Source organism: Poeciliopsis prolifica, unplaced genomic scaffold (assembly GCF_027474105.1).
Source record: "Poeciliopsis prolifica strain line A6 unplaced genomic scaffold, Auburn_PproV2 SCAFFOLD136, whole genome shotgun sequence".
Classification (NCBI taxonomy): domain Eukaryota; kingdom Metazoa; phylum Chordata; class Actinopteri; order Cyprinodontiformes; family Poeciliidae; genus Poeciliopsis; species Poeciliopsis prolifica.
Genome location: NW_026562511.1, coordinates 354,183 through 372,145, shown reverse-complemented (window position 1 = coordinate 372,145; position 17,963 = coordinate 354,183). Strand labels below are relative to the sequence as shown.

The following is a 17,963-nucleotide window of genomic DNA, read 5'->3' as shown; positions in this document are numbered from 1 at the left end:
GAGACACGGAGCTGAAAACAGCAACACGTGGTCTGAGCCACCAAACACCTCCGACATGCCCCGCCCACACTGGACAAGTTAGCGCTCGTTAGCGCCTGTTAGCGCTCGTTAGCGGCGGCCGCCTCGGTTTAACCGGGCGACCCGGGAGGAAGACGTTGGATTTGCTAACAGCTTCAGTTAAAGAGCAAAAGTTGAGGTAAACTGAAAACTGAACTAACAGGTGTTACGCTACGTGTTAGCATGCCGGAGGCCCTGCGAGTTACCCTAAAACAAACACTAGGGGGCGACAATGAGAGTCAGGCCAGGGGCCACATTCACACTGAAAAACACACAAAAACAAACGTTCAATTTGTTCAGTTAAAAAAAGAAAATCCACAAAACGAGAAGCTTCCCCCCCAAACACACCTAAATATGAATGCAAAACATGCAGAGAGAGCCGGGCGGCGGCGCGGCGCGGCGCGGCGGCCTGGAATCAACTGAGAATCATGATGAGAGAAACGCCTCTGGGGGGGTAGTGTGATGGGTCTGAAACAGGAACGACGGCGCCCCCCCCAGGCACTCGGATCAGTCTGAAGATTTCCATGAGCCAGCAGAGCCGGCAGTTAAACCCGCAGGTTTCCAGTTACAACAGCTTTCCTCAGTCCCGCCGCCAGGCGCCACTCCATTCAGTCTAAATCTGAAACATGATGTTCAAACCGGAGCAACTGAAGTCCGGCGCCGCTCCGGTTCGACCCGAACAGTTCCCAAGTCCGTCCGCGTCTCCACGTTGATCATCGATTCTCAAAACACAAATCTAGAACAATAAATCGTAATCATTTAATCTTTTTATTGCTGAAATATAGATTTCCCGCACAAAAATAGTAAATCACTGTCATCATAAAAAGCTATAAAAATTTAGATCCATCCTCCGGAATAACGCAGATAAAGATATAGCAACAAAAACATCTTTAGAAGTTGGACTAGTAGTAAGGCACTTCAAGAAAACGAGGTTCTGTCTTTTGGGGGAAGATTTTACACGCTGGTTTTTGCATCATCATCATCGTCGTCATCATCGTCGTCATCATCGTCGTCCTTCGGTCGTATGGCACTGCGGTGATGGGGGTCCCTCAGTCTGCGCCCACCAGGGGGGGCTCTCCATTGGGCAGCCGGCGCTCCAGCGGCGGCTGGTTGTGGATCTCCAGCAGCCCCTGGATGAAGCCGTCTGCCGCGGCGCCCCCTGCTGGGCAGCTGGGGGATCTTTGGCGCCGTCCGGTGGTGCGGGTGAGTCGGTGCTGGTGCTCGTCTTTGATTCAGTAGCTTGGGGGGGGGTCGGAGCAGGCGGCGGGGCCGGATCCGACCGTTTCTCCACATCTTCCTCCTCCGCCGACCCGGAACCCTCCCGCTGACCTTCGACCTCCTCCTTGCAGTCCTCCTCCTCCTCCAGCTCCTTGGTCCCCGCCGTGCCGCTGCCGCACTCGCTCTCGTTCTCGGACGGCGGGCAGGTGGAGGTGGGGGTGGGGGCGCAGGAGTCCCGTCCTCGCTGGCGTCGCCGTCGGCGCCGCGCGGCCGCAGGTGGATCCGCTGATGGCGGACCAGGCTGTGCTTCAGGGTGAAGGTCCGCTCGCACGTCTGGCACTGGTAGGGCCGCTCACCTGGGACAGACAGAGGAGGGGTCACCATGGCAACCACAGCTTCCTCCCTCCGCTAAAAATCTGAGCGTAAAGGCTCCAGGGGGCGTGGTCTATCTGTCTTCAGGGGGCGGAGTCTATCTGCCTCCAGGGGGCGGGGTCTATCTGCCTCCAGGGGGCGGGGTCTATCTGCCTCCAGGGGGCGGGGTCTATCTGCCTTCAGGGCGGAGTCTATCTGCCTCCAGGGGGCGGGGTCTATCTGCCTCCAGGGGCGGGGTCTATCTGCCTCCAGGGGGCGGGGTCTATCTGCCTTCAGGGGGCGGAGTCTATCTGCCTCCAGGGTGCGGGGTCTATCTGCCTTCAGGGGGCGGGGTCTACCTGTCTTCAGGGGGCGGGGTCTACCTGCCTCCAGGGGGCGGGTCTACCTGTCTTCAGGGGCGGGGTCTATCTCTCTCCAGGGGGCGGGGTCTACCTGTCCAGGGGGCGGGGTCTATCTCACCTGTATGTGACCTCATGTCGTCAGGTCCTGCAGAGACCAGAATCTTTTCCCGCACTCGGTGCAGATCTTCTTCCTCTTGTCCACCCTTCCTCCCTCGCTGTTCTTTGGTTCTGACGCCTCTTCGTCGCTCCTCTCCTCCTTCTCCTTCTCCTCCTCTGACTCTCCGCTCTCGCCTCTGTCGCTCTCTCCTTCCCGCTCTCCTCCATCATCTTCTTCCATGTCCGCCTCCTTCTCCTCTGCCTCCGGCTGAGCAGCTCTGCTCTCCTCCTCCTCCTTTGCAGGTAAAGGATCCTCCTCTTCCTCTGTCACCGCCGCAGCCTGCTCCTCCTCCGAGAGGTGCGCCCTCTCGTGGCGAGCCAGAGTCGTTGCGAAGCGGAAACTCTTCGTACAAACCCGACAGACGTGTTTGTTGTCGGGCTGCTGCTTCCCTGCTGGGCTGCCGGGCGAGGAAGAGAGGCGCCGGCTTGTCCTGGTCTTCGGGGACCTCCGTGGCATCTTGGGGTGTGGCTGATGGAGTCAGGGGGCGTGGCTCTTCTTGAGGGGCGGAGCTTGAGGAGGAAGTGGAGAGCTTAAAGTCGATGAGCTTCTTGCCAAAGTTCAGGTCGAGACTCTTGTTGCTGTGGCAGTCGTCGTCGTCCATGTTCTCGGCCTGAAGAGCGGAAGACATGTTGGTCGTTATGCTAAAGATACTATTCGGTGTGCTGCCATCTGGTGGTCGGAGTGTGTAGTGCATGTGGTTTATGGGAGGCAGTCGGCTGAAATGGGCCGACTGTGGAATCAGACTGATATCTGTAAATTCACCCCAAATGTGGGGTCAGAATAATGTGACCCCTGAAGGCCAACATTAAATATCAAATGAAATAAATGACCATTAAATACAATTTTATCGTAATAATATAATTATTTGTCTCTGCAGATAAATCTCAGGTGTGTGTTCTACCTGTGTGTTCAGGTTGTCATTCCTTAAATGAGTTTGGGATGAAATAGATTAATTAGCATCACAAAGTTAGCTGTGTAGCTAGTTAGCATCATAGCTAAATTTAAGCTAAGCGGGTTAGTCGTGTTCAAATCAATTTAACATCTAACAGAACAGGTAATAACTTAATGAGATGTAAAATCAGGCATTATGAGGGCAGCCGAGGGATTTAAACGGACAGTAAATGTTTTAGCCCTGAATCATGTCTGACAGGCTGTTACCTTGCTGCTCTGCGGAGGCTGTTTGGCTGCTGTGCCTTTGGTCTCTGGCGCCCCCTGTTGGTCAGGCTGCTCACTGATTTCTGTGTCTTGTTGCTCTGCAGGTGGACTGCAGCCTGAGGCATGAACATTAGCGTTAGCATTAGCTTACTGTTTATAGTTGAGGCATTAACAGATTGAAATGTTTTCATTGGCTGACCTTGGCTTGCTTTGGGGGTGGGCTTAATGGAGTGACGTCAGAGTGGGCGGGGCTGTTGACCATGGAGGCGGGGGCTGATTCTGGGGTGAGATCCTTGATTTCTGGTGGCAGCTGCTCTGTCTCTGATTGGCTCTCTGCAGAAACACAAAGGAACCGTCAGGAGGAGGCGACCCGGGGTTCAACACGAGGCTCAGGGTGGCGGCAGGGACCGGGTGGTAAACCACAGGGGAGTGGCTGGGGTCCGTACCGGCGCTCTCGTGCGAGCCGTCATCCCCCTCCTTCTTCACGATGGCGCCGTTGCGTCGCAGCGTCCGGTGCGTCACGCCGTGCTTTGCGCAGCAGGTGGCGCTCACAGTTGGACTTGGTGGAGAAGAAGGCGTCGCAGCGCGGACACGGGAACGGCTTCTGGCCTGAGGGAGACGGAGAGATGGTTGAGTTCGCCGCGTGGTTTCCTGCCGCGCTGCTGCAGCAGTCTGTGCGGCGGGTTACCTGTGTGCGTTAGCATGTGTCTCTGCAGCGAGCTCATCCAGGGGAACACGCGCGGACAGAACGGGCAGGTCATCTTCTGGACCGAGTTGGAGTAGGCATTCTTCTTTCCTTTAGTCTGAGGAACCGTCATGGCCACCGCTGGCTTCCCCTCCTCTCTCGCCCTTCCCTCCCTCTCCTCCACTCCGGCGGCCGCGGCCCGTTCTGGTGCCGCCGGCGCCGTCTCGGGCCTCTTCGCCGGCTCAGCCGCCCCGGTCTGCAGGTAGGTGCTGAACTTGTTGGCGTCGGTCGTGGCGAGCATTTTCTCCACGCTGGCGAACTCCCCGCTGGATTCCAGGTCGATGCCGCCGCTCACTGCCTTCTCCCTCATCGCCAGAGCGGCTGGCTTCTTCCGCGCCCGCCGCCTGTGAGGAGAGGAAGAGTCAGACGCTGCCGATGGTGGCGAAGTTCGGCAGAAGAAGGGGAAGTACCTGGAGGATCCTTCAGACACGTCGTCGCTGGGCGGCTCCAGGGCGGCGGGTCCGGAGGCTTCGCCCTCATGCTGTGAGGACGGCGCTGTGGTCTGGGCGGCGCCATCCAGCATGCCCTGCGCTGCGGACACAGAGCTGATGATCTGAGCGATGGAGGCCAGCGGCGCCAGATCCTTCACCGAAGGCGGCGAGGATGCGGAGGGCTTGGGCAGCAGCGGTTTGAGGCGCTGCACCCGGCCGGCGGGAGGAGGCAGCTGGTAGCAGCCCGGTGGGGGCGGAGCTTGCAGAGGAAGAACGCCGCTCGCCGCCTTCTCCTCTGGAGACGCAGCGAGCTGCTGCTCCACGATGGCGCTTTGCTCCGTCTTCAGCTCCGTGCCGCCGACGGCCTCCCGGCGCTGACGCTTGCTGGGGATGGACAGGTCGATGGGCTGGTCCGGGTCGGCGCTGTCGAAGCCGTGCGAGGCGTTCTCCGTCTTGATGGCCGGAGACGCCGTCCGGCTGCTCCGGCCCTTGGCGGAGAAGTCGAGCGGCTGGTCGAGCTCCGCCGGGAACACCAGCTCCTCCGCCTTCACCGTTCCCAGGCCGTTGAGCGCGGCGACGGCGGCGGTGGAGGGCAGCAGCGTGGTGATGTGGCCCTCGATCTCGCGCTCCTGGACCTCTGGGTGCTGCTTCAGCAGGTGGATGCAGTTCCGCTTGGCCAGGAAGGCGGCGCCGCAGCGCCGGCACTCGAACGGCTTCCTCTGGCAGCCGTTGTGCGTGCGCAGGTGGATCTGCAGCGCGCGGTACGTCTTCAGGTCCTCGCCGCAGAACCGGCAGGTGGTCTCGCAGCCCGCCTCCGCTTCCTGTGTGGTGGTTGCCGCGGTGATGCCGCCGCCGCTGCTGAATGTGACGTACTTGATGTTCTTCTCGATGTCCTTCCTGGACGTCTTGGCGTGCTTCTTTCTGAGGTGGCGCTCGCAGTTGGCCTTGACAGTGAAGGGGTAGTGGCACATGCGGCAGACGTACGGCCGCTCGCCGCTGTGCGTGCGAAGATGGCGGATCAGAGTGGCCTTGTCCGGCGCCACGTAGTCGCACATGTTGCACTGGTGGGGCAGGATGCCGAGGTGGAAGCGCATGTGGGCCTGCAGGGCGCCGGAGACGGCGAACACCTGGTCACAGAAGCGGCAGGGGAACGAGCCTTTAGCCGAGGCGGCGCTCCCCGCTTTGCTACCCGCCTTCCTGACGCTTAGCCCCGCCTCCTCCTGGAGCGGCGTGGTGGCGGTGGGCGGCGAGTCGGACAGCGGCGTGCTGGCGTCGCCATCGACTCGGCCTCCATGTGAGCCGAGGAAGAGAGGGCGTCTTGAAGATGGAAGGAGTGGGCGGGCAGGCTGGGGCTGATGCAGCCCAGTGAGGCCTGCTGGGAGCTCTGCAGGGGCGGCGGGGTGGTGGTGCTCAGGCTGGAGCGGGGGGCTGATGGGAGGCTTGGGCTTCAGCGGTGGCATCGCCTTCTGACCCGAGAGCTGACCTGGAGGACGGAACCAGTTAGAGAGAAGAACTAGTATGGAGGTCAGACTGGGAGAAGCTGGTGAGGGACCGACCTGTGAAGCCGGCGCCTTGGCCAGCGGAGGCAGCCCCATCTGGTTGGGCGCGGCGGCCACCTTGAGGATCTGCTGGATGTCGGCCAGCTCCACGACTCCGGAGCCGCCGGACTCTCCTGGTTTGCAGCTGGAGGAGGCGGTGCCGGCGGTGGCGGCGCCTCCCTCCGGCTGCAGCAGGAAGCCGGCCTGAAAGGGCTGCAGCGACAGCAGGCTGAGGGCGTCCCGGTGCGACAGGCCCTGCAGGGCGGAGCCGGACGCCTCCAGCAGCGGATGCTGAGCGCCGCCAGGCCGCCCAGACCCAGGGCCACCCCCAGGCCGCCGGACAGCAAGGCCGACGCCGACTCCTGAGGAGGCTGAAGGATGGAGGCTCCACGTGGATCACCTTGATGCTGTCCAGGTGGGCCTGATGGATCTCGTCGTCGGTCGGACCGGACTTCACCTGCAACGTGAGAACATTGGCATCAGAACCAGAACCGGCAGCTCTGCGCCTCAGGAAGCAGGAGAGGAGCAAACCTTGGAGAAGTGTTGCAGGCCCAGGGCCTCCAGGAAGCTGCTCTGCTCTGATGGTGGCTTCCCCGCTTCCTGGCGTTCCTCGTCGGCCCGCGCCTCTCTGTTCTCCTTCTGCTTCTCGGCGGCCTCAGCGGGTCGGTCCGGGTGGGAGGCGGTCTTATGGAGGTCCAGGGCGGAGCGCAGTGGGAACGCCTTGTCGCAGGAGTCGCAGACAAAGCGGTGGAACTTACTGATGCAGCGCCGCAGGTTGGTCTCACACCACACCTGAAGGGATGGACAGACGGACGGGTCAGAGCGCCGGCGGAACCGTGGCATGGCGAGGTGGAGCCGGACCGACCACGGGACGGCGGGACGCACCTGAGCAATGTGAGCAAACTTCTTGCAGGAGAAGTCGATGAAGGCCAGGTCGTTGAATCCGGTGGGGATGGAGGGGTTGTTCTGAATGAAGGGGCGGCCACTGGGGTCCTGGGGGAGGAGCTTATGGACCGCCGCGTTGTGCCGTAGCAGTCCACGGTGTGTCCGGAAAGAGAGGCAGCAGAGATCACACCTGGCGAGCAGAAACCAGACAGAATTAGATTTAAATCTGAACATCTTTGTTTAGGGGCAGTGGGTGGAGTCAGGGTTTGTTTAGGGCAGTGGGTGGAGTCAGGGTGTGTTTAGGGCAATAGGTGGAGTCAGGTGTGTTTAGGGGGCAGTGGGCGGAGTCAGGGTGTGTTTAGGGGCAGTGGGCGGAGTCAGGGTTTGTTTAGGGCAGTGGGTGGAGTCAGGGTGTGTTTAGGGCAATAGGTGGAGTCAGGGTGTGTTTAGGGGGCAGTGGGCGGAGTCAGTGTGTGTTTAGGGCAGTGGGTGGAGTCATTGTGTTTAGGGCAATAGGTGGAGTCAGGGTGTGTTTAGGGGGCAGTGGGTGGAGTCATTGTGTGTTTAGGGGGCAATAGGTGGAGTCAGGGTGTGTTTAGGGGCAGTGGGCGGAGTCAGTGTTTGTTTAGGGCAGTGGGTGGAGTCATTGTGTGTTTAGGGGGCAATAGGTGGAGTCAGGGTGTGTTTAGGGGGCAGTGGGCGGAGTCATTGTGTGTTTAGGGCAATAGGTGGAGTCAGGGTGTGTTTAGGGGCAGTGGGTGGAGTCTGGGTGTGTTTAGGGCAGTGGGGTGGAGTCATTGTGTGTTTAGGGGGCAATAGGTGGAGTCAGGGTGTGTTTAGGGGGCAGTGGGCGGAGTCATTGGTCTTACTCTCTGTAACGATTCTTTAGCAATGATTTGGACATTAACCCAGTACCAGTTCATCTCTTCAGCTTTATGACCCGTTTGGTTCCAGTTCCTGGAAACATTTGGATCCTGGATGGGTTCTGCTGCATGAAACAGCCAACAGCATCTGATATCAGCACCTGATAACGGACTGAGCTGCAGAACCAGGTCCTGGAACTGAAACCGGACCAGCAGAACCGAACCGGAACATCAGGAGTTCGATCCTCAAAAGTTTGAAATTCTTTCTCCTCCTGCTGCTCCATTAAACCGCGACTCCATCCTTCCTCGTCTCCCTCCATTCCTCCAGTCGATCCTCTTACGGCTGATTAACGAGGATTTACCTCTAAATATTCTCCTCCCTCCATAACGAGCTCAGCGCCGCCTGCTCACCTCTTTCCAGCTTTTCTTTTCTATTCATTATTTTTTCCTTCTTTATCATCACTTCATCAATTTATTCTGACCATCACTTTCTTGCTTCCAGTTTCTCATCCCTCCATCTCTAGTTTCTTTGTCCATGAATGACAACACAGCCTGTCAGAGTGCCTCCTCCTTTACCCAACTCATCCAACCAAACATCCAACTAAACATCCAACCATCTTTCAACACAGCACATCTGAATGTGAAAGGAACCCAGCAGAACACGGACTCGTTGGGCCGGTTCTGGAGCAGAACGTGAGTTTAGATGGGGTCTGAAGAATCCAACCCGACCCGACTGTAACTGGTGCCTCCGTACCTCAGCAGGGTGTCCGGGTGCGTGTCCATGTGGGCGTCCAGGTCCAGTCTGGAGCTGCAGGTCTTGAAGCAGATGGGACAAGGCAGCAGCTCCTCCTCCGCCCCCGGCGCGCCGCCGACTCGTCCGCCCCCCCTCCTCCGTCACCTGGACACAGAGCCGGGTTGTTGGTTCCCTGAGCGGCGCCGGGCGGACCGGCAGGAGGAACGGGCTCTTACCTTCTTGGCGGGCGGCTCGTCTCCAAGGTCGTCCTCCAGGCCCTGGCGCCGCTTCATGGAGGGACGGCGGCGCTTGGTGGGGGACGGGGGGCTGCTGAGGGGCACCAGGCCGCTGGCCGGGTCTTTGTCATGGATCTTCATGTGCCTGAGGGGGAGAGGAGGTCAAAGGTCATCATCTTCATCAGGAAGGAGCTGCAGGAGAAACTCTGGGAAAACATGGTGGCGGAGCCAGCATGGTGGGCGGAGCCAGCATGGTGGGCGGAGCCAGCGGAGTCCACAGGAAGTGGGCGGAGCCAGCAGATTGTGACTGAGATGAAGAGACAGAGGAAGGACAGAATAGAAATATTGAGGAGACAAAAAGGGAGCAAGAACAAAGGACACAAGGAGATGGAGAGGAAGGTGAGGAAGGTTGCTAGAAACCAGTGAGGAAAATGAGTAAAAGAGGCAGAGGGGCTCCGAGGTGTCAGCTATTAATAGCGGCCTCAGGCAGCCGGCTGGACGACCATAAGAGGTCCTGATAGTCAGTCAGCAGATCTGGAGCAGCTGACAGGAAGACGCTCATCAACCAATCAGAACGCAGGGAGGCGGGGGCCCAATCAGGGAGCAGAGGCTGCTGCAAACAAACCCATGACCCCTGAACCGTCCAATCAGAGAGCAGCAAACTCGCAGAGTCAGCAGAGAGCGAGCGAGAGAGAGAGAGGGAGAGAGGAGGGATGGAAACATAAAAAGTTGAGAGGAAAGTGAGACTGACAGAAGAGTCAGGAAGAAAGTTAAGACCTGAGAAAACATTGAGGAAGAGGAGGAGGATGAGGAGGAGGAAGAGGAGCAGGAGGAAGAGGAGGATGAACAGGAGAAGGAAGAGGAGGAGGATGAGCAGGAGGAAGAGGAGGAGGAGGAGGAGGAAGAGGAGGAAGGAGGATGAGCAGGAGGAAGAGGAGGAGGAGGAAGAGGAAGGAGGATGGGCAGGAGGAGGAAGAGCAAGAGTAGGAGGATGAACAGGAGGAGGAGGAGGAGGAAGAGGAAGAAGGAGGAGGAGGAGGAGGAAGAGGAGGAGGAGGAAGAGGAAGAGGAGGAAGGAGGATGAGCAGGAGGAAGAGGAGCAGGAGGAAGAGGATGAGGAGGATGAGGAAGGAGGAGGAGGAGCAAGAGGAGGAGGATGAACAGGAGGAGGATGAGGAGGAGGAAGAGGAGGAGGAGGAGGAGCAGGAGGAGGAGGAGGAGGAGGAAGAGGATGAACAGGAGGAAGAGGAGGAGGAAGAGGAGCAAAAAGAGGAGGAGGATGAAGATGAGGAGGAAGAGGAGAGGAGCAAAAAGAGGATGGAGGATGAACAGGAGAAGAGGAGCAAAAAGAGGAGGATGAGGATGAACAGGAGGAAGAGGAGGATGAGCAGGAGGAAGAGGAGGATGAGCAGGAGGAAGAGAGGATGAGCAGGAGGAAGAGGAGGATGAGCAGGAGGAAGAGGAGGAAGGATTGGTGACCAGTGGACCAGAGGAAACATTTCCATCAGTTTTCATCTCTCAGCCTTAAACATTCAAAGCAGACGATGTTTCCACATGTTGTGCTCTGCCAGCAGCCTGCTAGGGAACTACATTACCCATCAGCCCCTCTGCTGTTATTAAATCATTTTATAATGTCTGATACTTCCTGTCTGTTGCTGCCCTGCAGATCAAACTACAGCAAACTACGACTTTATTTCCTGTTTCTGCTATGAAGATCAGTGACGTCAAACTAATGGAGCTGTTATTGATCACCTATTATTGATCATCTGTTATTGATAATCTGTTATTGATAATCTGTTATTGATCATCTGTTATCGATTTGTTATCGATAAACTGTTACTGATAAGCTGTTATTGATAATCTGTTATTGATAATCTGTTATTGATAATCTGTTATTGATAAGCTGTTATTGATAATCTGTCATTGATAATCTGTTATTGATAATCTGTCATTGATAATCTGTTATTAATAATCTGTCATTGATAAGCTGTTATTGATAAGCTGTTATCAATAATCTGTTATTGATAAGCTGCTATTGATAATCTGTCATTGATAATCTGTTATTAATAATCTGTCATTGATAATCTGTTATTGATAAGCTGTTATTGATAAGCTGTTATTGATAATCTGTTATTGATAATCTGTTATTGATAATCTGTCATTGATAAGATGTTATTGATAATCTGTTATTGATAATCTGTCATTGATAAGATGTTATTGATAATCTGTTATCAATAAGCTGTTATTGATAATCTGTTATCAATAATCTGTTATCAATAAGCTGTCATTGATAAGCTGTTATTGAAGATATTTTGTATAAATGTTTGATGAAAAGAACAGATTCTTGTTCAGTGAATCCTCTTTCTGATTCTTTCTCTGCTTTCATTCTTGTTGTAAAGTTTCTTCCTGCTGCAGCGTCTCTGCTGCTTTTTGCTGACTTGTCGGGTTTATCTGCTGTTTCTCCCCGAGTTGTTCCTTCTCCTCCTCCTTTCCTTTTATTAAATATTTTACTCTAATCGTGGTTCGGCCTTCAGATCTGAACTGAAAGTCTGATTCCATGACGGTAACAGATCGCGGTGTTGGAGCAGAATAACGGCTGTGTGTCTGTCAGCCTCCGTCATTCCTTCCTGCCCACGGCCAGCAGGCCGACAGAAACCCTCAGAACCACAGCGCTGCCAACAGGGAGCGCTGGGAGGACTGGGAGGACTGGGACAGCTGCTGGGACCCGCTACTGGTTACTAAGAGCCGATTCTGGACCCGGCCTCTTCCTGCAGCCTGACGGGTCGTCAGCCCCGGCCGATAATTGGCCGGGTGGAGCTCTGGTGGGTGTGATGGCGGCTGGATCTGAATCTGCTGCCCACTTCCTGTCTCCCCCATCGCCTCAGGCTGCAGCAGCTGGAAACAACCAGGACGATTCTGTGCTGGGCTGGAGACTGTTCTCCGCTCTGATTGGCCTGCTGTGTGTGTGTGTGTGTGTGTGTGTGTGTGTGTGTGTGTACCGGTGCATGTTGCCGTTGGTGGTGAAGGTCTGGCCGCAGACGGTGCACTTGTAGGGCCGCTCCCCGCTGTGGACCAGCATGTGTCGGTCCAGAGACGAAGCCGAGCTCAGACACTTCCCACAGATGCTGCAGGAGTGGTCGGTGGCGCCGGCGTCCGCGTTGTGCTGCGGGCGGAGGAGTGCGTCAGAATGTGTCGGTGTGTGTGGGTCGGACCTGCGGAGGCGGGGCCTACCTGTCGGATGTGCATGGTGAGCTGGTGCTGCGTCTGGCAGTTCTTGTCGCAGAGGGCAGATGAAGGCCGAGCCGTCGTCTTTGGAGTCCTGGAAACATCAGAGCAGCGTGAGACGGTCCTACTGGTTCAGCTGGTGCTACTGGTTCTGATGGACCTCAGTGGTACATCAGAACCACCTCAGTGGTTCCATCAGAACCTCCCCCATGAGGATGCGTCCCCTACCGGAGGACAGACGCCTCACTGAGCCGCTGAACTCTGAGGAAACGTTGACCAATCTCTGCAGATTACTGCTTACACACGCACGCACGCACACACACACACACACACACACACACACACACACACACACACACACACACACACACACACACACACCACACACACACAACACACACACACTAACACACACACACACACACGCAGCCAGAACTTCCCTTTTCCTGTTGAAGCCACAGGAAGCCCTGACGGCAGCAGGAATGCCCCGCTGCATGATGGGAGAGGGGCGGGGCCTGCGGGCCTACCTGGTTGCGGCGGGCGTTGCGGCTGGGCGGCGCCCGCATGGCGGCCGTCAGGGACTTGCTGGGCGATGGGCTGCAGACAGAAGAAGGTTGAGATGCTGCAGGTTGGATTCCCTGAAGCAAGGCAGCAGCTGACAGATCATTACAGGAAATGCACCAACTTTCTGCTGATTCAGCGATTAAAGGGAAAATTGTTTAATAAAATTATAAATCTATGTTCAAAAACTAATCAGGCAGCAAAACGTCCTGAACATGAGAGAAAATATTTATTTTATTTTAAAGACAGAAACTCTGAATAATTGTATTTAATTTTCTTCTATTAAAAAATATTAAACTTTGATCAAAAACATTAAAATAATTTAAAGAAAATATATAATAATTTAAATATACGGAATAAAACAAAAATGCAATTATTTATATAACCAAACAACCTATTAAGAAAAATATTAAATGAATAAATTAAAATATTTAATAAACTGAATTAATCAATTGCTGCTGAGTATTATTGTAAATTATTTTTAATTCATGATAATATGATGAGGAATATTTATATCCGCTACAACATGGAGGATGAGGTTGATCTTCATCAGGAGGCGACGGGCGTACAACAACCTGCAGGTGTGCAGAACATCTGGAATCACCTGGGAGACGGTCCAGCTGAGGAGTTGGCCGAGGTGACGCCGCTGCCTCCTTCATCACTCCTCCTCCTCCTCCTCCATTGATGGTCCCGGCTGCTGACATCACAGTGGACATGGCGTTGATGGAGGACAGATCTCCTCCTCCTCCTCCTCGCTCTCCATTCTGGAGTGCTTCTCCTTCACTCGCCGCCTCCTTCGCTCCGTCAGACGCTCTGTTGATCGCTGCTGAGAAACCAGACCGTTACTTCCTGCTGCGCTGCAGACGCCACGATGGAGGCCAGACGCCATCATGGCGTCTCGTGACGCCGTGCGGCTGCCTACCTTCCAGGTTGGTGTGTGCAGCCTGGACCTGTAGCTCCGCCTCCTCCGTGGTGGCCTTGCTGCTGGCTCCGCCCTCCTCCTGCGGCTCCTCTGTTTGGTTCTCCATGATGGCTGGAAGGAGAACAGACAGGAAGTCAGACAGGAAGTAACGCCGCAGTCTGGAAAGGTGCAGCATTCCCAACATTCCCAGGGAAAACCTTCCCTCTGATCAACATTCTGTGTTTTCTGTCTGGACCGGACCGGACCGGGTCAGGCCTCCACACCTGGCTCTACCCAGCAGCAGCTAATTACTGCTTCCTGTTGGGCTGCCCCCACAGGAAGTCGCTGTTCCTCACTCCGACAGGAAGAGGAAGCCTGGAGCTGAAGAGGAGACGGTTCTGATCGCCACGCGGTCCAGAACTTCCTGTGATCCAGAACCTCTCCCTCCCTCAGAGTCGGGATGGAAATGATCCCATCTGGATCTTTAGCCGGGTTCAGGTCCACTGAACGCTGGGGAGGTTCTGCTCACAGGACTGGGTTGAGTTTGGACCCGGTTCTGATTCTGTTGTGAACTGAACTGGATCAGGATGAAACTGGCTCCAGACCCGGTTCTGACAACATTTAATTTCTTAAATGATCAATAAAGTATTTTTGAATTTGAATATTTTGTTTATTGATTATTTAAATAATATTTGCAGTAAAACAATGAAGGTCATTGAGATGCTTTGTTTATTCATTTTTATTATAATATTAATTATATTTTACACCAGAATTATCAGATTAATACTTTAACTATGCTAACTAGCATAGCTGCTGCTAATTAGCTGCAAACTTTAGAAATATACAATAGAACAACTTCAGCAACTTTTAGAGCCCCTGAGGCTTTAAATAGAAACTTTTAGTAACTTTAACTGGCTGAACTTTTCCTCAGAGCCCTGCAGACGACGGTGAGGGGAGCCAAGATCCAGAACCTCGTTTAAGATGCAGAGCTGCTGCAGGAACCAGAACCACGGCTAAGATGGTTGACTTCATGTTGTTAAAGTGATTTTATGTTTCATGTCAAAGGGCCAGAGAAGTGCTGTTTGGTTCAGTGTGGACCAGGTCTGGACCAGGCTAATGTTCTGAAATGATTCTGCTTTGAAAAGGAGCTTAAACCCACCGGTGGTTCCGACTCCAGCAGCAGCAAGAGAGAGCTGATGTTACTACATCTGTTCCCGGCCGTCAGCTCTCACTGCGACACACACACACACACACACACACTCACTCACTCACACAGAGCGCTGACGCTCCAACATTCCTGCACATCCCTGCAAAAGCTGGAAAAAGGTCACAGCGAGCGAGTCGGCGAGTAAAAGGAGCGATCTGTGTCAGTCGGACTCGGCTCCTGGCCGGGTTGACATTTTAGGGAAAGTGATAAAGTGGGCGGTCTGATCTGAATTAACCCTTTCAGGACCAAATAACGTTCTGGCCTTTTATAATCCAGTAATAATGTTGGATTATTGTAATTATTAATAATCCAATTCCTGATCCAGTCAGAGCAGATAATCTGTTTTCCAGACACTGAAACAAAACGAAGGAAAGAGTTTGAAAAGTTTATGTAAATAAATCCTACAAAAAAGGCACAAAAATATTTAAGTATTTCAACACAATATTAATTATTGATTATGGTTTAAAGAAAGTGATCAGAAGAGTTAATTTAGCTGAATCTCGATGTTCCAGTCTGTTGGTAAAAATGCAGCAGAGCATCTGGAAACGGCGCCTGCAGCCCAAACTGAGGGCGAAGACTTCCTGTCCCGCCTCCTGCTGAGAGGCACCTGTGTGAGGATGTAACTCTGTGACAGGCGGGAAAGAGGGATGACGGAGAGATGGAAGGAAGGATGGAGAGCTGAGGAGGGGGAAGAAAGCCTATAAATCCTCTGCAGCCTCTTCATTCGCCCAGAGTTCGACAGAAATAAAAGCGGCCGTGTGATTGGCTGTGTGCTGCCGACTCGCTCTCAGCCCAATAAATTTGTGCTGCTGCAGTCTTTTATTTTAACTCCCTCCGTCTGCTTTTACATGGCGGCTGAAGCGAGGTGGATATCTGGTGTCGGTTAACAGCGCTTGGCAGAGTGAGAGCGCAGCGATGGAGGGATGTATGGTGAGACAGATAGAGGAGTGGGGGGAGGACAGGATCCACTCACCATATGTTGGCTATTTATTACCTCAGGCTAACTGTCTCTGTCCTCATCTGAACATCCATCACTGTTTCAGATTGGCAGATACGACCTGGGAATCAAACACAAACAAACTCCCACTGCTCCAGATTTATGCATCCAGGCATCACAGCAACACGTCGGCCACCAGAATGCTACGCTGCCGCGGTTTAATACCGCTTACGATGAATATATTTGATTTAAAGTCAGGATTAACGCAGAAAAAACAACATTCTAAATCTGAGGTTTTGTTTTCTCTCTCCAGAGATTAGCTGTGAAGTTGAATGTCTCTCCATGTTTACTAGGAACATAAATCTTCAGCCCATTAACACCAGTCCGATAGAAAATACTTTAATATTTTTTACTGGAACACTTCGTCCTGGACTGAAAAGCATTTTATTCATCATATATCTTTGTTTCACTGAGATATTAATGCTAAAAACATAAAACCAGCTTTCAGCAAAGCTAATAGGTAGTTGTAATCCTAAAGTTATGATTATGATTCTATCAGACCACAGGATAAATCCTCTGCCCATTTTCAACAAAAAATAACACTAAGTTTGTGAATTTACACCATATTTCTTTTTGTTACAAGAGACAAAAACTACATTAAAACTGGGCTGCTTTGCTAATTAGCTTAGCCTTGCAGCAACGTTTAAAAGATTTATTATCATACTTTATTTCTTGACTGTTGTAGGAATTATATCAATGATATTTTACAATAAAATATAAACCCAACAATACTATTTTTAGCAGAAACCAGGTTCAGCTGAGCAACCAAAACGTCACTAATTAACTAAATGTTATCCTTGGAAGTATAAACAATTTGTTAATTTAATAATTTGCTTATCGTTGATTGTTGCAATAATTATAATATTCATATATCTATATAATTTTACACTAAAACATCAAAATGACTATTTTATGTTAAGTTTAATCCAGAAAATAGCTCCCACCACTGAGCTGCTATGCTAATTAGCCTAGCCACTGCTAATTAGCTAACCCTGATGCATTTTGGATTAAAGTAATAGTTTAAGCTAACTTAACCTGTCGCCTCTACACAACTATCTCTGTAAAACAGTTAACTGTTAAAACAGGAACCAATCCAACGTTTCAGCCTCAAGTTTCAGAGCAGCGGCTCATTTCTGTGGCGCATTAATGTAGCGACCGGGTGAATAACTGACGGGTGAAGCTAAATTTAGAAAGCTACACCCGGCCGCGTCGTGACAAGCGATGCTGCCGCCGTCTTTGAATCCAGCAGCAGAAACTGAAAGAACATCTCTCTCTTTATCTTTCTGTTTCTCAAATTCTCGCCGCAACAGGAAGCTGACACTCTCGGGAGTCACAGACGCTTCGCTGCTTCCCTCATGTGATTGATGGAGCTTCCCGCTGACCCGCCGGCCGGCCTGGCCGCCAGGCCCCTCAGAGGCCTCCAGCTAAAACTCAGCTGCCATCACCCATCCTCCGCTCCTGTCTCCCGGCAGGACTTTGCCCAAACTTGTTAACTGTCTCTTATGAAACCGAGCTGGCAGGTTCTGCTCCTCGGTTCCTCTGCGCCCCAGACTGACAGACACCAGCTTTTCCACCTCTCCTGCCTCCATCTTTTATTTCTGTCTTCCACCCCCCTTCACCCTCCCGGCCCGGTTCGGTTACACATTGACTGTCTGTTTGCGGTGGAGCAAAGTGGAGTTTAAACCGCCGTGATAAAGTGTTGAGATAGCATCAGCCGTGTGTTAGCTCCACTGTACGGCATACCGCAGCAGGGGCGGGAGGGAGGGAAGCATCTCAGCCAATCAGACAGCTCCTCTCAGAGTGGAGAGATCTGCCGACTGCCAGCCAATCAGGAGGCAGGTTCTTCTCCTCCCAAACACGCAGGTTTATCCATCTGTGAGCCGCTTTATCTTATCTACGGAAGCAGACTGGGGACAGTTTGATGGTCTGGAAATTACTTACTGCAGTTTTTATTGTTTATAATAAATAGGACTGCTGTAAAGGAATCTAGGGAACATTTATATTAATAAACGCTGAATAAACAGCTACAATTGGTTAGTTTATTTTATGTAAACTGACATTGTTATGCATGTTAAGATAAAGAACTCTAATTTATAGTAGTATTTTGTATTTTAATTTGATCACAATATTTGCTAAGATTATTGCCAATAAATATTTCTCCTCTAATAATGTGCAGCCAAACCTTCATATCTCATCTTGCTCATAGAAATTTAAAAATTTCTTGCACAAAGTCAGTTAAAACTTTGATTTTAACTGGACCCAGGTCCAGTTTACTCCCTGAGATTCTTGGGGCCCAAAAAGCAGCAGAATGCCCCGTTGGTTAATGAGGGATCCATCAGGG

The 17,963-nt window shown here is 52.8% G+C and overlaps 1 pseudogene; it reads right to left on the bottom strand.

Moving 5' to 3' along the window:
- Positions 1-1,060: 1,060 nt before the first annotated feature.
- The window catches only part of LOC129355489 (ras-responsive element-binding protein 1-like), a 40,691-nt pseudogene continuing 23,788 nt past the window's right edge, over positions 1,061-17,963 (bottom strand).